At 37.3% G+C, this 16,667-nt stretch overlaps 1 long non-coding RNA gene across 1 annotated transcript; it reads left to right on the top strand.

Annotated features, from left to right (window-relative positions):
* Positions 1–147: 147 nt before the first annotated feature.
* On the top strand, positions 148–11,449 carry LOC119723607. The gene is made up of 4 exons (XR_005270556.1): positions 148–265; positions 8,800–8,907; positions 9,858–9,973; positions 10,997–11,449. It is a non-coding gene; the product is annotated as an uncharacterized LOC119723607 (long non-coding RNA).
* Positions 11,450–16,667: the final 5,218 nt, after the last annotated feature.

Raw genomic sequence — 16,667 nt, 5'->3', positions numbered from 1 at the left:
AAATATTGACCAATGAGCAAAGAGAAATTAACCCACTGATTTGCATAATAAAACAACTGGCAACTGCACATTCAAGTCGCTACACCCTATACTTTGTAAAGTGTTTTATTTCAATCCCATTCCGTTGACAAGGACACTATTGGAGGAACCGCATGGTTAGTAGGCGGAGCTCCCCCGCGGAATTTCTGTCCACACGTGGTGTCGTTTCACATTCATTTCTTCGCGCGGGCACGAATGGAACACGGACAAAATGGAGGACAACAGGGTAAGAACTCAAACTCAAAATTCAAAGTAAGTTTTCCCTTATTTTCAGGTTAAAAACCTGACAGTTTTGGGCTTTGAAGTGGAAGCCTAAGTACATAGAATGCGCTGGGGTACTTTTAAAACAGTTTCGGTTGAAAATAGTACTGGAAATTGAAAGAAATGAGAATTTGAGAAAATTCAGCTTTGCTCGCAGGGTGGGCGTGGTTAAAAAAAAGGAAAGAATGTAGTATCCAGACGCCACTTCAGCGGTTGTGTACAATCCTATATCATCATAATCATATGGCGTCGTTTTTTTTTTTTTTTTACTTCAGTGTATGTATTTAATAGCTACTTATGTGGCTCCATCAGGGTTTGCTCTCAAAAGTCTTCCACATTGTCAGTGGTATTCTTCTTTAATTAGTCTTTCCAAATGGTACTTGATTTAACTTGGCCCAGACGATGAAAATCCCACGAAACGTGAACGTTATTTTTGTTCCGAAATGTCGCAATCAAAGGTTATTTTTCGGAGGTGTTTTCTAATCAAATATTTTGCCCAAAATTTCACAGTTGGATAAAAAATGATTGTCCTTTTTCTGTGGATTTATTGTTAATCTCTACTATCAAAAACTTATTTGTAATATGAAAAAGTGATCGAAAAGACGTTCTCTGGTGAGCTGTTTTTACGCAGACGGGACTGGATACAATCTCGCATCTTACATCTCAAATCTCGCATCTTGCATCTCACTGTTAAAATCTCGCATCTTACTTATCGCTATAAATATCTTGCATCTTACATCTTCCCTCTCGCATCTCGCTATAGAAATCTTGCATCTCCATCTTGCATCTTGCTATAAAATCTTGCATCTCCATCTCGCTATAAAAATCTCGCATCTCGCTATTGAAATATCGCATTTTGCATCTCGCATCTCGCAACTCACTGTCTTGAATTTTGCATCTCGCTATAAAACTTCATCTTTATCTTCATCTTCAAGCATCACGCTAAAAAAATTACCCATCTCACATCTTCCATCTCGCATCTCGCTAAAGAAATCTTGCATCTCCATCTCGCATCTCGCTATAGAAATCTCGCATCACCATCTCGCTATACAAATCTCGCATCTTCCATCTCTCATCTCGCATCTCGCTATTGAAATATCGCATTTTGCATCTCGCATCTCGCATCTCGCAACTCACTGTCTTGAATCTCGCATCTCGCTATAAAAAAATTACGCATCTCACATCCTCCATCTTGCCTCTCACTAAATAAATCTCGCATCTTCATCTCGCATCTTGCTATACAAATCTCACATCTCGCATCTCGCATATTCCATCTCGCATCTCTCATCTCGCTATTGAAAATCGCATTTTGCATCTCGCAACTCACTGTCTTGAAGATCGCATCTCGCTATAAATCTTCTTCTTCATTTTTTTAGCGTGATGCAACATCACGCTAAAAAAATCACGCATCTCACATCTTCCATCTCGTATCTCGCTATAGAAATCTCGCATCACCATCTCGCTATTGAAATATCGCATTTTGCATCTCGCAACTCACTGTCTTGAAGATGGCATCTCGCTATAAAACTTCATCTTCATTTTTTAGCGTGATGCAAGAATCACGCTAAAAAAATCACGCATCTCACATCTTCCATCTCGCATCTCGCTATGGAAATCTCGCATCTCCATCTCGCAACTCGAAAACTACGCATCTCGCATCTTCCATCTCGCATCTCGCTATAGATATCTTGCATCACCATCTCGCATCTCGCTATACAAATCTCGCATCTTCCATCTCTCATCTCGCATCTCGCTATTGAAATATCGCATTTTGCATCTCACAACTCACTGTCTTGAAGATCGCATCTCGCTATAAATCTCTTCATTTTTTTTAGCGTGATGCAACATCACGCTAAAAAAAATCACGCATCTTACATCTTCCATCTCGTATCTCGCTATAGAAATCTCGCATCACCATCTCGCTATTGAAATATCGCATTTTGCATCTCGCAACTCACTGTCTTGAAGATCGCATCTCGCTATAAAACTTCATCTTCATTTTTAAGCGTGATGCAAGAATCACGCTAAAAAAATTACGCATCTCGCATCTTCCAACTCGCATCTCGCTATAGATATCTTGCATCACCATCTCGCATCTCGCTATACAAATCTCGCATCTTCCATCTCTCATCTCGCATCTCGCTATTGAAATATTGCATTTTGCATCTCACAACTCACTGTCTTGAAGATCGCATCTCGCTATAAATCTCTTCATTTTTTTTAGCGTGATGCAACATCACGCTAAAAAAAATCACGCATCTTACATCTTCCATCTCGTATCTCGCTATAGAAATCTCGCATCACCATCTCGCTATTGAAATATCGCATTTTGCATCTCGCAACTCACTGTCTTGAAGATCGCATCTCGCTATAAAACTTCATCTTCATTTTTTAGCGTGATGCAAGAATCACGCTAAAAAAATCACGCATCTCACATCTTCCATCTCGCATCTCGCTATGGAAATCTCGCATCTCCATCTCGCAACTCGAAAACTACGCATCTCGCATCTTCCATCTCGCATCTCGCTATAGATATCTTGCATCACCATCTCGCATCTCGCTATACAAATCTCGCATCTTCCATCTCTCATCTCGCATCTCGCTATTGAAATATCACATTTTGCATCTCACAACTCACTGTCTTGAAGATCGCATCTCGCTATAAATCTCTTCATTTTTTTTAGCGTGATGCAACATCACGCTAAAAAAAAATCACGCATCTTACATCTTCCATCTCGTATCTCGCTATAGAAATCTCGCATCACCATCTCGCTATTGAAATATCGCATTTTGCATCTCGCAACTCACTGTCTTGAAGATCGCATCTCGCTATAAAACTTCATCTTCATTTTTTAGCGTGATGCAAGAATCACGCTAAAAAAATCACGCATCTCACATCTTCCATCTCGCATCTCGCTATGGAAATCTCGCATCTCCATCTCGCAACTCGAAAACTACGCATCTCGCATCTTCCATCTCGCATCTCGCTATAGATATCTTGCATCACCATCTCGCATCTCGCTATACAAATCTCGCATCTTCCATCTCTCATCTCGCATCTCGCTATTGAAATATCACATTTTGCATCTCGCAACTCACTGTCTTGAAGATCGTTTCTCGCTATAAATCTTCATCTTCATTTTTTTTTAGCGTGATGCAACATCAAACTAAAAAAATCACGCATCTCACATCTTCCATCTCGTATCTAGCTATAGAAATCTCGCTATAAAAATCTCGAAATCTCCATCTCGCATCTCCATCTCGCATCTCGTTTTTAAAATCTCGCATCTTCCATCTCGCATCTCACTATTGAAATATCGCATTTTGCATCTCGCAACTCACTGTCTTGAAGCCCACATCTCGCTATAAAACTTCATCTTTATTTTTTTAGCGTGATGCAAAGCATCACGCTAAAAAATCACGCATCTCACATCTTCCATCTCGCATCTCGCTATGGAAATCTCGCATCTCCATCTCGCATCTCGCTATACAAATCTCGCATCTTTCATCTCGCATCTCGCTATTGAAATATCGCTTTTTGCATCTCGCAACTCACTGTCTTGAAGATCGCATCTCGCTATCAACTTCATCTTCATTTTTTTAGCGTGATGCAACATCACGCTGAAGAAATCACGCATCTCACTTCTTCCATCTCGCATCTCGCTATGGAAATCTCGCATCTCCATCTCGCAACTCGAAAATTACACATCTCACATCTTCCATCTCGCATCTCGCTATAGATATCTTGCATCACCATCTCGCATCTAGCTATACAAATCTCGCATCTTCCATCTCTCATCTCGCATCTCGCTATTGAAATATCGCATTTTGCATCTCACAACTCACTGTCTTGAAGATCGCATTTCGCTGTAAATCTTCATCTTCATTTTTTTAGCGTGATGCAACATCACGCTAAAAAAATCACGCATCTCACATCTTCCATCTCGTATCTCGCTATAGAAATCTCGCATCACCATCTCGCTATTGAAATATCGCATTTTGCATCTCGCAACTCACTGTCTTGAAGATCGCATCTCGCTATAAAACTTCATCTTCATTTTTTAGCGTGATGCAAGAATCACGCTAAAAAAATCACGCATCTCACATCTTCCATCTCGCATCTCGCTATGGAAATCTCGCATCTCCATCTCGCAACTCCAAAATTACGCATCTCGCATCTTCCATCTCGCATCTCGCTATAGATATCTTGCATCACCATCTCGCATCTCGCTATACAAATCTCGCATCTTCCATCTCTCATCTGGCATCTCGCTATTGAAATATCGCATTCTGCATCTCGCAACTCACTGTCTTGAAGATCACATCTCGCTATTAATCTTCATCTTCATTTTTTTTAGCGTGATGCAACATCACGCTAAAAAAAATCACGCATCTCACATCTTCCATCTCGTATCTCGCTATAGAAATCTCGCATCACCATCTCGCTATTGAAATATCGCATTTTGCATCTCGCAACTCACTGTCTTGAAGATCGCATCTCGCTATAAAACTTCATCTTCATTTTTTAGCGTGATGCAAGAATCACGCTAAAAAAATCACGCATCTCACATCTTCCATCTCGCATCTCGCTATGGAAATCTCGCATCTCCATCTCGCAACTCGAAAATTACGCATCTCGCATCTTCCATCTCGCATCTCGCTATAGATATCTTGCATCACCATCTCGCATCTCGCTATACAAATCTCGCATCTTCCATCTCTCATCTCGCATCTCGCTATTGAAATATCGCATTTTGCATCTCGCAACTCACTGTCTTGAAGATCTCATCTCGCTATAAATCTTCATCTTCATTTTTTTTAGCATGATGCAACATCACGCTAAAAAAAATCACGCATCTCACATCTTCCATCTTGTATCTCGCTATAGAAATCTCGCATCACCATCTCGCTATTGAAATATCGCATTTTGCATCTCGCAACTCACTGTCTTGAAGATCGCATCTCGCTATAAAACTTCATCTTCATTTTTTAGCGTGATGCAAGAATCACGCTAAAAAAATCACGCATCTCACATCTTCCATCTCGCATCTCGCTATGGAAATCTCGCATCTCCATCTCGCGACTCGAAAATTACGCATCTCACATCTTCCATCTCGCATCTCGCTATAGATATCTTGCATCACCATCTCGCATCTCGCTATACAAATCTCGCATCTTCCATCTCTCATCTCGCATCTCGCTATTGAAATATCGCATTTTGCATCTCGCAACTCACTGTCTTGAAGCCCACATCTCGCTATAAAACTTCATCTTTATTTTTTTAGCGTGATGCAAAGCATCAAGCTAAAAAATCACGCATCTCACTTCTTCCATCTCGCATCTCGCTATGGAAATCTCGCATCTCCATCTCGCGACTCGAAAATTACGCATCTCACATCTTCCATCTCGCATCTCGCTATAGATATCTTGCATCACCATCTCGCATCTCGCTATACAAATCTCGCATCTGCCATCTCTCATCTCGCATCTCGCTATTGAAATATCGCATTTTGCATCTCGCAACTCACTGTCTTGAAGATCACATCTCGCTATAAATCTTCATCTTCATTTTTTTTAGCGTGATGCAACATCAAGCTAAAAAATCACGCATCTCACATCTTCCATCTCGTATCTAGCTATAGAAATCTCGCTAAAAAAATCTCGAAATCTCCATCTCGCATCTCCATCTCGCATCTCGTTTTTAAAATCTCGCATCTTCCATCTCGCATCTCGCTATTGAAATATCGCATTTTGCATCTCGCAACTCACTGTCTTGAAGCCCACATCTCGCTATAAAACTTCATCTTTATTTTTTTAGCGTGATGCAAAGCATCACGCTAAAAAATCACGCATCTCACATCTTCCATCTCGCATCTCGCTATGGAAATCTCGCATCTCCATCTCGCAACTCGAAAATTACGCATCTCACATCTTCCATCTCGCATCTCGCTAAAGAAATCTCGCATCTCCATCTCGCATCTCGCTATACAAATCTCGCATCTTCAATCTTTCATCTCGCATCTCGCTATTGAAATATCGCATTTTGCATCTCGCAACTCACTGTCTTGAAGATCGCATCTCGCTATAAACTTCATCTTCATTTTTTTAGCGTGATGCAACATCACGCTAAAGAAATCTCGTATTTCCATCTTGTATCTGGCTATAGAAATCACGCATCACCATCTCGCTATTGAAATATCGCATTTTGCATCTGGCAACTCACTGTCTTGAAGATCACATCTCGCTATAAAACTTCATCTTCATTTTTAAGCGTGAAAAAAATCACGCATCTCACATCTTCCATCTAGCATCTCGCTATTGAAATATCGCATTTTGCATCTCGCATCTCGCAACTCACTGTCTCAAAGCTCACATCTCGCTATAAAATTTCATCTTGATTTTTTTAGCATGATGCAATGCATCACGCTAAAAAAATCACGCATCTCACATCTTCCATCTCCCATCTCTCTATGGAAATCTCGCTATAGAAATCTCGCATCTCCATTTCGCATCTTGCTCTAGAAATCTCGCATCTCCATCTCGCAACTCGAAAATTACGCATCTCACTTCTTCCATCTCGCATCTCGCTACAGAAATCTCGCATCTCCATCTCGCATCTCGCTATAGAAATCTCGCATCACCATCACACATCTCGCTATTGAAATATCGCATTTGGCATCTCGCAAATCACCGTCTTGAATCTGGCATCTCGCTATAAAAGAATTACGCATTTCACATCTTCCATCTCGCATTTCGCTAAAGACATCTCGAAATCTCCATCTCGCATCTCCATCTCGCATCTCGTTTTTAAAATCTAGCATCTTCCATCTCACATCTCGCTATTGAAATATCGCATTTTGCATCTCGCATCTCGCAACTCACTGTCTTGAAGCTCACATCTCGCTATAAAACTCCATCTTCATTTTTTTAGCGTGATGCAAAGCATCACGCTAAAAAATCACGCATCTCACATCTTCCATCTCGCATTTCGCTATAGAAATCTCGCATCTCCATCTCGCATCTTGCTCTAGAAATCTCGCATCTCCATCTCGCAACTCGAAAATTACGCATCTCACATCTTCAATATTGCATCTCGATAAAGAAATCTCGCATCTCCATCTCGCTATAGAAATCTCGCATCACCATCACACATCGCGCTATTGAAATATCGCATTTTGCATCTCGCAACTCACCGTCTTGAATCTCGCATCTTGCTATAAAAAAATCATGCATCTCACATCTTCCATCTCGCATTTCCATCTCCATCTCGAAATCTCCATCTCGCATCTCCATCTCGCATCTCGTTTTTAAAATCTAGCATCTTCCATCTCGCATCTCGCTATTAAAATATCGCATTTTGCATCTCGCATCTCGCAACTCACTGTCTTTAAGCTCACATCTCGCTATAAAACTTCATCTTCATTTTTTTAGCGTGATGCAAAGCATCACGCTAAAAAATAACGCATCTCACATCTTCCATCTCGCATCTCGCTATGGAAATCTCGCTATAGAAATCTCGCATCTCCAACTCGCATCTTGCTCTAGAAATCTCGCATCTCCATCTCGCAACTCGAAAATTACGCATCTCACATCTTCCATCTCGCATCTCGCTAAAGAAATCTCGCATCTCCATCTCGCATCTCGCTATAGAAATCTCGCATCACCATCACACATCTCGCTATTGAAATCTCGCATTTTGTATCTCGCAACTCACCGTCTTGAATCTCGCATCTCGCTATAAAAAAATCACGCATCTCGCATCTTCCATCTCGCATCTCCACCTCGCATCTCGCTCTAGAAATCTCGCATCTCCATCTCGCATATCATCTCGCCATCTCAATTCTCACCTTCTATACTCAAAGCGAGTGGGGCTGGTATCCTGGGACCTTCACGTGGTGGCCCTGTTTACACTAACCTTACCAGGATTTTCAAAAGCTTTCGGAAGGTATACACCTAAACAACTAAAAAACACCTAAAAAGCAAGATTTTGAAACAAATAATGACTAATCAAATTGATGGATTGAAGGAAAAAAAATTCTCAACAACATTAAGAATCAAGCCTTAATTTTAATTTAAGGCAAAAATATTTTTTTGTTTCTATAATTAGTTGTTCCTATCATGCAAACTGAAATATTCTTTAAAAAATTTGGAAAGATTTCACAAAGTGGATTTTTGTTTTATTTTATTGATCCACAATACCAAAATGCAGAGTTTAAAAGGGGCCTTTTTTGTTCTAATTGATTCCACCTCTCAACAAATCTTACTCCAGTTTTAACTCTGTGTTCTGAAACTGGCATTTTAAAAAATCTGGACTTGCTTAATAAGAGAGAAAAACAGTCAAACACAACAGAAAAAAAACTGCTTTTGTGTTTTTAGTCCACAAAACGACATTCAAAATACAAAATTTGTGGACTCAGATTTGAGTGCAAACTGTATTTTGATAACTTGAGTGCTTATAAATGATTGTTTTGTTTTATTTATGATTACATTGCTGTCAAGGAACAAGCTACCATGGATGAGAAGCTTATACTGAAGGGGAGAAAGTAGCGATTAACGAATGACTTCAGAGGAATGCGATCCCGCTGGCAGTGAAGCGTCAAATCCAAGGTGAGCATCTGATTAAAAACGATCAAGTATAGACAGCAGGATGAACAGATAAACATCCTAACAAAGGCTGAAATTATTATGGGACTTGCCTGTCGAAACAACAAAAGTGCTCAAGTCAAATTTTGTATTTTGAAGTGTATTGTAAGTGAATGGAGTGTCGTGGCCGAGCGGTTAAGAGCACTGGGCTTGAGTTCTGGTGTGATTGTGATCAGCAGAGTGTGGGTTCGAGTACTGGTCTTGGCACTTGTGTCCTTAAGCAAGTCACTTAACCGTTATTGCTTCGTCCTTCAGATGGGACGTTAAGCCATAGGTCCCGTGCGTTGTGTAATGCACATTTAAGAACCCAGTAACACTTTCGATAAGAGAAGGGGTTTGCCCCTGGTGTTTCTGGCCTCCTGTTAAACCTCCCCTGCGGAGTATTTAGGAGAAGAACCAATTAAGTATCTAAACGTGCTTGTAACGACATCCAACAACTCATCATTCTCAGCCCTGATTGAGCAGTGGCGTAGCCAGGAATTTTTCAGGGGGGGGGGGGCTACGCCACTGTGATTGAGCAATCAGTTTAGCATGCCGTCTAGCATTTTATAGGCCCCCTATATACACCTGCATTTTGGGTATCTCAAAAAAACAAAGCAAACCCCCAAAAAACAAAAACAATGGCTGTTGAATTCAGACTTTTTGAATCTGAAAGAAGAAAATCAGTATAGAAAGAAAGACCTTTTGTCCAATTTTCAGATTTTTGAAAAAAAATGGACAATCTCACCCCTGAAAAGTTTAGTTCTACAAAAAGGGATCTTGCTGCTGTATTGTTGCAAATTGTTTTGGTCCAACTCTCCCCCTCCCCCCCCCCCCCCCCAAAAAAATCTAAGTTTATATTAACCAATTTTAAAAGGGCTTTCCAAAATTGGTAGCTAGATGAATTTTATCATTTGGTATTTTTTTCGTTACAGTTACCTGCGACTGGAGGCGAGGGGCTACACTGGACTGAAGAAAGGATGGAATACTGATAAGCCGACGGCCATAGGGGAATCCATGGTGTGACAGCAAGACAGTCTCCTAATCAAATGTGAGTAAACATTCCTAAGGCACAACCAAACAGTTTACCCAAAACTCCTCTGGTTCCTTTGTAGGGTCTCCTCTAGGGTTACAGACCAGTAAATAAACTTCCATTGACCCCAATGATAAATGCTCCCACTTCAGAAATTCGGGGAAAAAACTCACAACTCTCCAAGGTGTTCGAGACACACATCAAATTAAAGCTTATTTCATCATCTTTCATTTTCTTTTCAATTTACGGGGGGTCAACTGATGACTTTTAGGAGAAATTTCCATCTGAAGATGATCACCCCTTATCGCCATTTTGAAAAACGATGCCTACACTCCATTGCAAAATAGAGCGCTTTAAGGGCCCCAATTTCATCCAAATTGAACGGAACTACAAGCTCACAGTCCTGTGCACGGCTTCCACCCATATTTTTTACAAATCCTCAAGTTCATGGCCCACAGTATGCTCAAATACTGAAGATTTTGAGGGCATGCAAATCGTGATTTGGCCGGCGTAGGCAATTTCGGACCGATTTACTGGTCTGCAACCCTAGAGTCCCCCATCAACCTCCATTATGCTGGATACAAACAGTGCATTCATCGCACTTGACTCTTCAATAAGTATCACGGCTCCAGTGACGTTATATCAGACTACCTAATTCCTAAGTCCTACAAAATCCTACATCTGCTAATGAATCCTTTCAGCATCTTGATAGATTCTCCCATCATTTGTTGGATATCATGCGTTAGAGATTCAAAAATCAAAGATTTAGCCAGCCTCCTTTCTTAAACAGTTGTCAGCCCCAACTAGCAAAAAAAAAAACCCCAATATGCCCAAGTTGTGCAAAATTGTATAATAAGTGGAGGATTCAGGACTGTTAGGTTCAAATTGCGAATTTCAAATTGTCCACCTAAGAACTAGAACTTTGAAAAACTATTTTGCAAAAGTATATTTTTATTCCCAAATTTGTTCTGGATCACTTGTCCCAACATTGAGTTTGAAAATATTTACTTGATTTTTTTTTCAATTTCTCCTTTCTTTTAGGTTTTTGCTCTTGATGAGGGTGAAAGGAACTTCCAGGAAACTGTTCAAGGAGGATGTACTCTGCTGAGCTCACCAAGATGATGAGGTATCGTCATGGTAACCCCTGACCGGTCGTTGATACTAATACAGAGCGTGAGTTGATGTACAGAAACCACACCAAACAAATATTGCTAAATGTTTCAACAGTCTCGTCGCACAACAAACATTAAACACATTTGCAAGGTCTTTCATCAAAATCTTATGTCGGTCTGCAAATGGATAATTTATTTTCCGGAGAAAATCTGACATCTTCACTCTTGTGTTACATTTGCGAATCGTTTACCATTTCATCTTTTTATTATCAGCCAGTTCAAAAAGCAAGGTTAACGCCTTACAATTTGTAATTTTAAAGAAACTTAAGATTTTGGCCAATTTTGACTTAAAAGCAAGGCTAATCCATTATAATTTGTAAATTTCAAGAAAAGTCAGATTTTGGCCAATTTTCATTAAAAAGCAAGGTTAACCCCTTACAATTTGTAAATTTCAAGAAATGTGAGATTTTAGCCAATTTTGACTAAAAAGCAAGGTTAACCCCTTACAATTTGTAATTTTCAAGAAAAGTCAGGTTTTGGCCAATTTTGATCAAAAAGCAAGGTTAACCCCTTACAATTTGTAATTTTCCAGAAAGGTCAGAATTCGGCCTATTTAGAATAAATATGCAAGGTTAACCCCTTACAATTTTAATTTTTCAAGAAAAGTGAGATTTTGGCCTATTTTGATCAAAAAGCAAGGTTAACCCCTTACAATTTGTAATTTTCAAGAAAAGTGGGATTTTTGCCAATTTTTTATTAAAAAGCAAGGTTAACCCCTTACAATTTGTAAATTTCAAGAAATGTGAGATTTTAGCCAATTTTGACTAAAAAGCAAGGCTAACCCCTTACAATTTGTAAATTTCAAGAAATGTGAGATTTTAGCCAATTTTGACTAAAAAGCAAGGCTAACAACCCCTTACAATTTGTAATTTTCAAGAAACTTCAGATTTTGCCCAATTTTTAACTTAAAAGCAAGGCTAATCCCTTATTATTTGTAAATTTCAAGAAAAGTCAGGTTTTGGCCAATTTTCATTAAAAAGCAAGGCTAACCCCTTACAATTTGTAATTTTCAAGAAACTTCAGATTTTGGCAAATTTTGACTTAAAAGCAAGGTTAACCCCTTGCAATTTGTAATTTTCAAGAAACTTCAGATTTTGGCAAATTTTGACTTAAAAGCAAGGCTAACCCCTTACAATTTGTAATTTTCAAGAAACTTCAGATTTTGGCAAATTTTGACTTAAAAGCAAGGTTAACCCCTTACAATTTGTAATTTTCCAGAAAGGTCAGAATTCGGCCTATTTAGAATAAATATGCAAGGTTAACCCCTTACAATTTTAATTTTTCAAGAAAAGTGAGATTTTGGCCTATTTTGATCAAAAAGCAAGGTTAACCCCTTACAATTTGTAATTTTCAAGAAAAGTGGGATTTTTGCCAATTTTTTATTAAAAAGCAAGGTTAACCCCTTACAATTTTTAAATTTCAAGAAATGTGAGATTTTGGTCAAATTTCATTAAAAAGCAAGGCTAACCCCTTACAATTTGTAAATTTCAAGAAATGAGATTTTAGCCAATTTTGACTAAAAAGCAAGGTTAACCCCTTACAATTTGTAATTTTCCAGAAAAGTGAGATTTTGGCCAATTTTCATTAAAAAGCAAGGCAAACCCCTTACAATTTGTAATTTTCAAGAAACTTCAGATTTTAGCCAATTTTGACTAAAAAGCAAGGTTAACCCCTTACAATTTGTAATTTTCCAGAAAAGTCAGATTTTGGCCAATTTTCATTAAAAAGCAAGGCAAACCCCTTACAATTTGTAATTTTCAAGAAACTTCAGATTTTGGCCAATTTTGACTTAAAAGCAAGGCTAACCCCTTACAATTTGTGATTTTCCAGAAAAGTCAGATTTTGGCATATTTTCATTAAAAAGCAAGGCTAACCCCTTACAATTTGTAATTTTTCAGAAAAGTCAGAGTTTGGCCAATTTTGAATAAAAAGCAAGGCTTACCCCTTGCAATTTGTAAATTTCAAGAAATGTGAGATTTTAGCCAATTTTGACTTAAAAGCAAGGCTAATCCCTTATAATTTGTAAATTTCAAGAAATGTGAGATTTTAGCCAATTTTCATTAAAAAGCAAGGCTAACCCCTTACAATTTGTAATTTTCCAGAAAAATCTGATTTTGGCTTATTTTGAATAAAAAGCAAGGTTAACCCCTTGCTATTTGTAAATTTCAAGAAATGTGAGATTTTAGCCAATTTTCACTAAAAAGCAAGGCTAACCCCTTACAATTTGTAAATTTCAAGAAATGTGACATTTGAGCCAATTTTGACTAAAAAGCAAGGTTAACCCCTTACAATTTGTAATTTTCAAGAAACTTCAGATTTTGGCCAATTTTGACTTAAAAGCAAGGCTAACCCCTTATAATTTGTAATTTTCAAGAAATGTGAGATTTTAGCCAATTTTGACTTAAAAGCAAGGCTAATCCCTTATAATTTGTAAATTTCAAGAAAAGTCAGATTTTGGCCAATTTTCATTAAAAAGCAAGGCTAACCCCTTACAATTTGTAATTTTCCAGAAAAGTCAGATTTTGGCTTATTTTGATTAAAAAGCAAGTTTAACCCCTTACAATTTGTTATTTTCTAGAAAAGTAAGAGTTTGGCTTATTTTGAATAAAAAGCAAGGTTAACCCCTTGCAATTTGTAATTTTCAAGTAAAGTTAGATTTTGACCAATTTTGATCAAAAAGCAAGGTTAACCCCTTACAATTTGTAATTTTTAAGAAACTTCAGATTTTGGCCTATTTTGATCAAAAAGCAAGGTTAACCCCTTACAATTTGTAATTTTCAAGAAACTTCAGATTTTGGCCAATTTTGATCAAAAAGCAAGGCTAACCCCTTACAATTTGTAATTTCAAAAAACTTCAGATTTTGGCCAATTTTGATCAAAAAGCAAGGCTTACCCCTTACAATTTGTAATTTTCAAGAAATTTCAGATTTTGGCCAATTTTGATTAAAAAGCAAGGTTAACCCCTTACAATTTGTAATTTTCCAGAAAAGTAAGAGTTTGGCTCATTTTGAATAACAAGCAAGGCTAACCCCTTACAATTTGTAATTTTCAAGTAAAGTAAGATTTGACCAATTTTGATCAAAAAGCAAGGTTAACCCCTAACAATTTGTAATTTTCAAGCAACTTCAGATTTTGGCCAATTTTGATCAAAAAGCAAGGTTAACCCCTTACAATTTGTAATTTTCAAGTAAAGTAAGATTTTGACCAATTTTGATCAAAAAGCAAGGTTTACCCCTTACAATTTGTAATTTTTAAGAAACTTCAGATTTTGGCCTATTTTGATCAAAAAGCAAGGTTAACCCCTTACAATTTGTAATTTTCAAGAAACTTCAGATTTTGGCCAATTTTGATCAAAAAGCAAGGCTAACCCCTTACAATTTGTAATTTCAAAAAACTTCAGATTTTGGCCAATTTTGATCAAAAAGCAAGGCTTACCCCTTACAATTTGTAATTTTCAAGAAATTTCAGATTTTGGCCAATTTTGATTAAAAAGCAAGGTTAACCCCTTACAATTTGTAATTTTCCAGAAAAGTAACAGTTTGGCTCATTTTGAATAACAAGCAAGGCTAACCCCTTACAATTTGTAATTTTCAAGTAAAGTAAGATTTGACCAATTTTGATCAAAAAGCAAGGTTTACCCCTTACAATTTGTAATTTTTAAGAAACTTCAGATTTTGGCCTATTTTGATCAAAAAGCAAGGTTAACCCCTTACAATTTGTAATTTTCAAGAAACTTCAGATTTTGGCCAATTTTGATCAAAAAGCAAGGCTAACCCCTTACAATTTGTAATTTCAAAAAACTTCAGATTTTGGCCAATTTTGATCAAAAAGCAAGGCTTACCCCTTACAATTTGTAATTTTCAAGAAATTTCAGATTTTGGCCAATTTTGATTAAAAAGCAAGGTTAACCCCTTACAATTTGTAATTTTCCAGAAAAGTAAGAGTTTGGCTTATTTTGAATAAAAAGCAAGGCTAACCCCTTACAATTTGTAATTTTCAAGAAACTTCAGATTTTGGTCAATTTTGATTAAAAAGCAAGGTTAACCCCTTACATTTTGTAATTTTCCAGAAAAGTAAGAGTTTGGCTTATTTTGATCAAAAAGCAAGGCTAACCCCTTACAATTTGTAATTTTCAAGTAAAGTAAGATTTGACCAATTTTGATCAAAAAGCAAGGTTAACCCCTTACAATTTGTAATTTTCAAGAAACTTCAGATTTTGGCCAAATTTGATCAAAAAGCAGGGCTAACCCCTTACAATTTGTAATTTTCAAGAAACTTCAGATTTTGGCCAATTTTGACTTAAAAGCAAAGCTAACCCCTTACAATTTGTAATTTTCCAGAAAAGTAAGAGTTTGGCTTATTTTGAATAAAAAGCAAGGTTAACCCCTTGCAATTTGTAAATTTCAAGAAATTTCAGATTTGAGCCAATTTTGACTAAAAAGCAAGGCTAACCCCTTACAATTTGTAATTTTCCTGAAACGTCAGATTTTTACCAATTTTGATTAAAACGCAAGGTTAACCCCTTGCAATTTGTAATTTTCAAGAAATGTGAGATTTTAGCCAATTTTGACTAAAAAGCAAGGCTAACCCCTTACAATTTGTAATTTTCCTGAAACGTCAGATTTTTACCAATTTTGATTAAAACGCAAGGTTAACCCCTTGCAATTTGTAATTTTCAAGAAATGTGAGATTTTGGCCAATTTTGACTAAAAAGCAAGGCTAACCCCTTACAATTGGTAATTTTCCTGAAACGTCAGATTTTTACCAATTTTGATTAAAACGCAAGGTTAACCCCTTGCAATTTGTAATTTTCAAGAAATGTGAGATTTTGGCCAATTTTGACTAAAAAGCAAGGCTAACCCCTTACAATTTGTAATTTTCAAGATAAGTCAGATTTTTACCAATTTTGATTAAAACGCAAGGTTAACCCCTTGCAATTTGTAATTTTCAAGAAATGTGAGATTTTGGCCAATTTTGACTAAAAAGCAAGGTTAACCCCTTACAATTTGTAATTTTCAAGATAAGTCAGATTTTTACCAATTTCGATTAAAACGCAAGGTTAACCCCTTGCAATTGGTAATTTTCAAGAAATGTGAGATTTTAGCCAATTTTGACTAAAAAGCAAGGCTAACCCCTTACAATTTGTAATTTTCCTGAAACGTCAGATTTTTACCAATTTTGATTAAAACGCAAGGTTAACCCCTTGCAATTTGTAATTTTCAAGAAAAGTCAGATTTTGGCCAATTTTGATCAAAAAGCAAGGTTAACCCCTTACAATTTGTAATTTTCAAGAAAAGTAAGAATTTGGCCAATTTTGAACAAATACACAAGGTTAACCCCTTACAAATTCTACTTTTCCAGAAAGGTTATATTTTGGCCAATGTTGATCAAAAAACAAGGTTAACCCCCTTACAATTTGTAATTTTCAAGAAAAGTTAGAGTTTAGCCAATTTTGAATAAATGCGCGAGGTTAACCCCTTACAATTTTAACTTTTCCAGAAAAGTCGGATTTTGGCTAATTTTGAATAAAAAAAGCCAGG

The sequence above is a fragment of the Patiria miniata genome, unplaced genomic scaffold, assembly GCF_015706575.1.
Source record: "Patiria miniata isolate m_02_andy unplaced genomic scaffold, ASM1570657v1 HiC_scaffold_17, whole genome shotgun sequence".
Classification (NCBI taxonomy): Eukaryota; Metazoa; Echinodermata; class Asteroidea; order Valvatida; family Asterinidae; genus Patiria; species Patiria miniata.
Note: the sequence above shows the minus strand (reverse complement) of the source record. Positions and strands in the feature narration are given on the sequence as shown.